General features: G+C 51.8%; 1 protein-coding gene across 2 annotated transcripts in view; it reads left to right on the top strand.

The window, feature by feature from the left end:
• Window positions 1-6070: 6070 nt before the first annotated feature.
• Window positions 6071-7354, top strand: part of FCER1G (Fc epsilon receptor Ig) — a 23442-nt gene continuing 22158 nt past the window's right edge. For both annotated transcript variants that reach the window (XM_089661574.1, XM_089661573.1), the window contains exon 1: window positions 6071-6213. The gene's annotated coding sequence lies outside the window, so the exon portion shown is untranslated. The remainder of the gene's footprint in view (window positions 6214-7354) is intronic.

Here is a 7354-nt window from a genome sequence, read left to right as displayed (position 1 = left end):
GTTAATCCCCCAGAATTCCAATGAGTCCTAGAGTGAGTCAACGGTGCTGTACTACACTGAAATCCCAAGCAGCGTTGTCAGCCCTGCCAAACTACAGAACACCTCCCCTATGGAAATGGGAAAACATAGACGAGCAAAGAGGTCCACTTGAAGGCAACAAATGAAGGTTGCTTTGTGGGGAGCTATTTTCTGACCCCCGGCTGACTTCCTGTCTGCCCATCCTATAGCAGAATCACCCCAGCTGTCTTTACCTTGATATCTCAAGAATAGACTACACGGGAAGCTTCTATCTCCGTCTCAGTGGATGTTCAAGGACATATACAGATGGGTATAAGAAGGTCTCTACCATTTCTTCCACCCAAAACCATGCCTTCTTTTTGGTGTGCTGCCCTTTGACTGACACCCCTTGAGAAACACCCTCCAGATTTTGGTGGTTGGATGATGAAATTGAAGACTACCTAAGAAGCTTCTGCAGAAAGCGGATGATGAAATTTGTCCTCTTGAGTTTAGATGGGTCACCTGTCTAGGAGAGTCGTCTTCCTACTTTATACGGAGTAGCTTGAGGTGGACAATTCCGAGATCTTTAGGGAAGTTCCTTCTGAAAAGTGATATTCTTGTATCTCTTAAACTCAAAGAAAAAAAGATCTCCACGCCGTTCAGTTGGGATTCAGTTGGAATTGAACACTTGAAGTGATGGCTTTCCACTCTTCTAACATCGGGAACATGGATGGTGGCACTGGACCAATAGGAATGAAAATTGGTTCTAATGTAGATATAAAACGAGGTGGCATTCTCTTTGGAGGAGGGAAACCTCTCATTGGGAGTATGGACCGGGTTTGGCCAGGTGAAGAAAAGGAAGGGGAGGAAGTGGGGACAGGGAATAAAAGGGTTATGTAGCGAAAAAAAATGGGGGGTTGGGGTGGGATGGGGAAGAAAAGGAACAAGGTGGCTTTCTCCTTCGGAGGAGGGAAACCCCTCATTGGGAGTATGGACCGGGTTTGGCCAGGCGAAGAAAAGGAAGGGGAGGACGTGGGGACAGGGAATAAAAACCTAGTAAAAAAAAGGGTGGGATGGGAAAGAAAAAGTGGCGATGGGGAAGGAATCACGTCAGAATGGGGAGGAAGTGAGGAAAGGAGGGGAGACGAAGTGAGGTTGGGGAAGAAAAGGAGAGGTGAAGAAGTGGGGACAGGGAAGAAAAGGAGAGGTGAGGAAGTGAGGTTGGGGAAGAAAAGGAGAGGTGAGGAAGTGGGTACATGGAAGAGGGAGGAAGTGGGGACAGGGAATAAAAACAAATGTAGTAAAAAAAAGGGGGGGTTGGGGAAGGAAAGGAACAAGGTGGCATTCTCCTTCGGAGGAGGGAAACCCCTCATTGGGAGTATGGACCGGGTTTGGCCAGGCGAAGAAAAGGAAGGGGAGGACGTGGGGACAGGGAATAAAAACCTAGTAAAAAAAAAGGGTGGGATGGGAAAGAAAAAGTGGGGATGGGGAAGGAATCACGTCAGAATGGGGAGGAAGTGGGGAAAGGAGGGGAGACGAAGTGAGGTTGGGGAAGAAAAGGAGAGGTGAAGAAGTGGGGACAGGGAAGAAAAGGAGAGGTGAGGAAGTGAGGTTGGGGAAGAAAAGGAGAGGTGAGGAAGTGGGTACATGGAAGAAAAGGAAGAGGAGGAAGTGGGGACAGGGAATAAAAACAAATGTAGTAAAAAAAAGGGGGGGTTGGGGAAGGAAAGGAACAAGGTGGCATTCTCCTTCGGAGGAGGGAAACCCCTCATTGGGAGTATGGACCGGGTTTGGCCAGGCGAAGAAAAGGAAGGGGAGGACGTGGGGACAGGGAGTAAAAACCTAGTAAAAAAAAGGGTGGGATGGGAAAGAAAAAGTGGGGATGGGGAAGGAATCACGTCAGAATGGGGAGGAAGTGGGGAAAGGAGGGGAGACGAAGTGAGGTTGGGGAAGAAAAGGAGAGGTGAAGAAGTGGGGACAGGGAAGAAAAGGAGAGGTGAGGAAGTGAGGTTGGGGAAGAAAAGGAGAGGTGAGGAAGTGGGTACATGGAAGAAAAGGAAGAGGAGGAAGTGGGGACAGGGAATAAAAACAAATGTAGTAAAAAAAAGGGGGGGTTGGGGAAGGAAAGGAACAAGGTGGCATTCTCCTTCGGAGGAGGGAAACCCCTCATTGGGAGTATGGACCGGGTTTGGCCAGGCGAAGAAAAGGAAGGGGAGGACGTGGGGACAGGGAATAAAAACCTAGTAAAAAAAAGGGTGGGATGGGAAAGAAAAAGTGGGGATGGGGAAGGAATCACGTCAGAATGGGGAGGAAGTGGGGAAAGGAGGGGAGACGAAGTGAGGTTGGGGAAGAAAAGGAGAGGTGAAGAAGTGGGGACAGGGAAGAAAAGGAGAGGTGAGGAAGTGAGGTTGGGGAAGAAAAGGAGAGGTGAGGAAGTGGGTACATGGAAGAAAAGGAAGAGGAGGAAGTGGGGACAGGGAATGAAAACAAATGTAGTAAAAAAAAGGGGGGGTTGGGGAAGGAAAGGAACAAGGTGGCATTCTCCTTCGGAGGAGGGAAACCCCTCATTGGGAGTATGGACCGTGTTTGGCCAGGGGAAGAAAAGGAAGGGGAGGAAGTGGGGACGGGGAATAAAAACATAGCAAAAAAAAGGGGAGGTGGGGATGGGAAAGGAAAGGAGGAAGGGATCAGGTCAGAATGGGGAGGAAGTGGGTAAAGGAAAAGAGGGGAGAGGAAGTGAGGTTGGGGAAGAAAAGGAGAGGTAAGGAAGTGGGGACAGGGAAGAAAAGGAAGGGGAGGAAGTGGGGATGAGGAAGAAAAGGAAGAGGGAGGAAGTGTGGATGGGGAAGGAAAGGAGAGGGAAAAAGCGGGGGTGGGAAGGAAAGGAGGGTTGAGGAACTGGGGACAAGAAAGGAGGGAGGCAATAAGTGGGGAAGGGGGGAGGAACTGAGAATGGGGAGGGAGGAAGTGGGGCGAGAAATGAAAGGAGAGGGAGGAAGTGGGGACAGGGAAGAAAAGTGGGTACATGGAAGAGGAGGAAGTGGGGATGGGGAAGAAAAGGATATGTGGGGTGGGATGGGAAGAAAAGGAGGGGTGGAGAAGGAAAGAAGGAGAGGATAAATGAAGACAGGGAAGGAAGAAAGGGGAGGGAGCGGGGATGGGGTTGAAAAGGAAGAGGGAGGAAGTGTGGATGGGGAAGGGAAGGAAAGTAGAGGGGAAAAAGCAGGGATGGGATAGAAAAGGAAGGTTGAGGAATTGGGGACAGGGAAGGAAAGGAGGGAGGGAATAAGTGGGGAAGGAAAGAAAAGGAAAAGGGGAGGAACGGAGAATGGGGATGGAGGAAGTGGGGTGAGAAATGAAAGGAGAGGGAGGAAGTGGGGATGGGGAAAGAAAGGAAGGGGGAGAAGATGGGGAAGGAAATGAAGGAGGGAATAAGTGAGGGATTAGGCGAGGATGGGGTGAGGAAGTGTGGAGAGAAGGGGGAGAGGGATTAAATGAGGATGGGAAAGAGAGGAAGTGGTAATGGGGAGGTAAGAAGGAGGTGGGAAGTAACAATGGGGAAGGAAAGGAAGGTTGAGGAACTGGGGACAGGGAAGGAAAGGAGTGAGGCAATAAGTGGGGAAGAAAAGGAAAGGGGGGGGTTAAGAATGGGGAGGGAGGAAGTGGGGATGAGGAAGAAAAGAAGTGGGTACATGGAAGAAAAGAAAGAGGAGTAAGTGGTGACGGAGAGGAAAAGGGGTGAGGAAGTGGGGACGGGGAAGAAAAGGATATGTGGGGTGGGATGGGAAGAAATGGAAGGGTGGAGAAGGAAAGAAGGAGAGGATAAATGAAGACAGGGAAGGAATAAAGGAGGGAGTGGGGATGGGGTTGAAAAGGAAGAGGGAGGAAGTGGATGGGGAAGGGAAGGAAAGAAGAGGGGAAAAAGCGGGGATGGGATAGAAAAGGAAGGTTGAGGAATTGGGGACAGGGAAGGAAAGGAGGGAGGGAATAAGTGGGGAAGGAAAGAAAAGGGAATGGGGAGGAATTGAGAATGGGGAGGGAGGAAGTGGGGCGAGAAATGAGAGGAAGTGGGGATGGGGGAGGAAAGGAAGGGATGGAAATGAAGGAGGGAATAAGTGAGGGATTAGGCGAGGATGGGGAGGAAGGAAGAAGGGACAGGGAAGTAAGGGGGGAGGAGATGGGGAGAGGGATTACATGAGGATGGGGAAGAGGAAGTGGTAATGGGGAGGTAAGAAGGAGGTGGGAAGTGAGGATGGGAAAGGAAAGGAGAGACAGGGAGGAGGGGGGGAAGGAGTGGAAGGGAGGGGTGAGGAACTGGGGATGGGGACAGGGATTGAAAGGAGGGAGGAGGAAGTGGAGGTGGGGGTGGAAGGGGGAGGAGTGGGGACACTGTCTGTGCTGGCCCAGCTACTTCACTCCTTACACATCTTTTTATGTAGCAGTGGGAAAAGGGGAAAGGATTATTCTGTAGCGTGAGAGCGGAAAGATATGCAAAACCAGAAGACATCACAAATGGGCTGACAATCCGAAGGGTGACCCAAATGCTGCCCACACCCGGAGCTTTCACTTCTCACCGCAATGTGCCAGAACATGTTATAATGGGCGGAGGGAAGATTTGGGGCGGAGTTACACTTCAAATAAGAAGGAAGTTACCAAAAAAAGAAAATCAAATCGTGAGAATTCTGAACCTCCATGACGTCATTCTCTGCACTGAGAACCGAAAATCAGCAACATGTCCGCTAACATCCCACATGAGAGACCAACATTCCCAAATATTCAAACTGTGGTGTGGAGGTGTACAGAACTGGGAACTCAGCACAGGGATGGTGGGAACCCCTCATAATGGGCACAGCGGGTGTACAGACCCGGGAACTCGGCACAGGGATGGTGGGAACCCCTCATAATGGGCACAGCGGGGGTACAGACCCGGGAACTCGGCACTGGGATGGTGGGAACCCCTCATAATGGGCACAGAAGGTGTACAGACCCGGGAACTCAACACAGGGATGGTGGGAACCCCTCATAATGGGCACAGCGGGTGTACAGACCCGGGAACTGGGCACAGGGATGGTGGGAACCCCTCATAATGGGCACAGCGGGTGTACAGACCCGGGAACTGGGCACAGGGATGGTGGGAACCCCTCATAATGGGCACAGCGGGTGTACAGACCCGGGAACTGGGCACAGGGATGGTGGGAACCCCTCATAATGGGCACAGCAGGCATACAGACCCAGGAACTGGGTACAAGGATGGTGGGAACCCCTCATAATGGGCATAGCAGAGGTACAGCCCCGGGAACTCAGCACAAGGATGGTGGGAACCCCTCATAATGGGCATAGCAGGGGTACAGACCCGGGAACTAGGCACAAGGATGGTGGGAACCCCTCATAATGGGCACAGTGGGTGTACAGACCCGGGAACACAGCACAGGGATGGTGGGAGCCCCTCATAATGGGCACAGCGGGTGTACAGACCCAGGAACTGGGCACAGGGATGGTGGGAACCCCTCTTAATGGGCACAGCGGGTGTACAGACCTGGGAACTAAGCAAAAGTATGGTGGGAACCCTTCATAATGGGCACAGAAGGTGTACAGACCCGGGAACTCGGCACAGGGATGGTGGGAACCCTTCATAATGGGCACAGAAGGTGTACAGACCCGGGAACTCGGCACAGGGATGGTGGGAACCCCTCATAATGGGCACAGAAGGTGTACAGACCCGGGAACTCGGCACAGGGATGGTGGGAACCCCTCATAATGGGCACAGCGTGTGTACAGACCCGGGAACTCGTCACAGGGATGGTGGGAACCCCTCATAATGGGCACAGCGTGTGTACAGACCCGGGAACTCGTCACAGGGATGGTGGGAACCCCTCACCTACAAGGGACTCTTGCAGTGAATGTTTCATGTGATGTTCGGGTGTCAGCAGCGGGGGGGCGGTAAGGTGGCCCCGTGGCCCCCTGCTGTGATACGGAGACCCTCTTCGGGGTGTCGATGTGAATTAGGGAAGCTCCAACTTCCTGAACACGTCAAATATTCTTGAGAAAACATATAACAGGAACCAGAAGAGAAGGTCGGTGATCGGGTGGCGGCTGGTCGTGCGCACAGAAGGCGAGGAGCGTTTCCTGTCCTGGTCAGCAGAACATCTTCAGTCTCTTCAGACCGGCTCTGGACCTTCAGCCTCCACCAGAGAATTGCATTCCCTCCACCCTGACGTGAGTAACTCCACTGAGCCCACTGAACCCACTTCATCCACTGAGCCCACTGAGCCCACTGAACCCACTTCATCCACTGAACCCACTGAGCCCACTTCATCCACTGAACCCACTGAGCCCACTTCATCCACTGAACCCCTGAATCCACTTCATCCACTGAACCCACTGAATCCACTTCATCCACTGAACCCACTGAATCCACTTCATCCACTGAGCCCACTGAACCCACTTCATCCACTGAGCCCACTGAACCCACTTCATCCACTGAACCCACTTCATCCACTGAGCCCACTGAATCCACTTCATCCACTGAACCCACTGAATCCACTTCATCCACTTCATCCACTGAACCCACTGAATCCACTTCATCCACTGAACCCACTTCATCCACTGAACCCACTTCATCCACTGAACCCACTGAATCCACGTCATCCACTGAACCCACTGAATCCACGTTATCCACTGAATCCACTTCATCCACTGAACCCACTGAATCCACGTCATCCACTGAATCCACTTCATCCACTGAACCCACTTCATCCACTGAACCCACTGAATCCACTTCATCCACTGAACCCACTTCATCCACTGAACCCACTGAACCCACTGAATCCACTTCATCCACTGAACCCACTTCATCCACTGAACCCACTGAATCCACTTCATCCACTGAACCCACTTCATCCACTGAACCCACTGAACCCACTTCATCCACTGAATCCACTTCATCCACTGAACCCACTGAATCCACTTCATCCACTGAACCCACTGAATCCACTTCATCCACTGAGCCCACTGAATCCACTTCATCCACTGAACCCACTGAATCCACTGAATCCACCTCGTGTCAGATTTGTTGGTCGATTATTCGTAAGCAATGATAATAGGACGATCGACCTAAAAGTCAGATATTAGTTCCCGGCGTCTTCTATGTCTTCCAGATTCCAATAACGAGATCTCCCGGATGTAATTCTGGGGTTGTAGATGTTCCAGATCCATAATATAGCATGAATAATTATCCAGCAGGGATGGTGGGAACCCCTCATCATGGGCACCGCGGGTGTACAGACCCGGGAACTCAGCACAGGGATGGTGGGAACCCCTCATCATGGGTACGGCGGGCGTACAGACCCGTGAACTC

This window comes from Staurois parvus, unplaced genomic scaffold (genome assembly GCF_062004578.1).
Source record: "Staurois parvus isolate SC_StPar_1 unplaced genomic scaffold, SC_StPar_1.0 ptg001351l, whole genome shotgun sequence".
In the NCBI taxonomy this organism is placed as follows: domain Eukaryota; kingdom Metazoa; phylum Chordata; class Amphibia; order Anura; family Ranidae; genus Staurois; species Staurois parvus.
The sequence above is the reverse complement of the archived record's forward strand: the minus strand, read 5'-3'. Positions and strand labels throughout refer to the sequence as shown.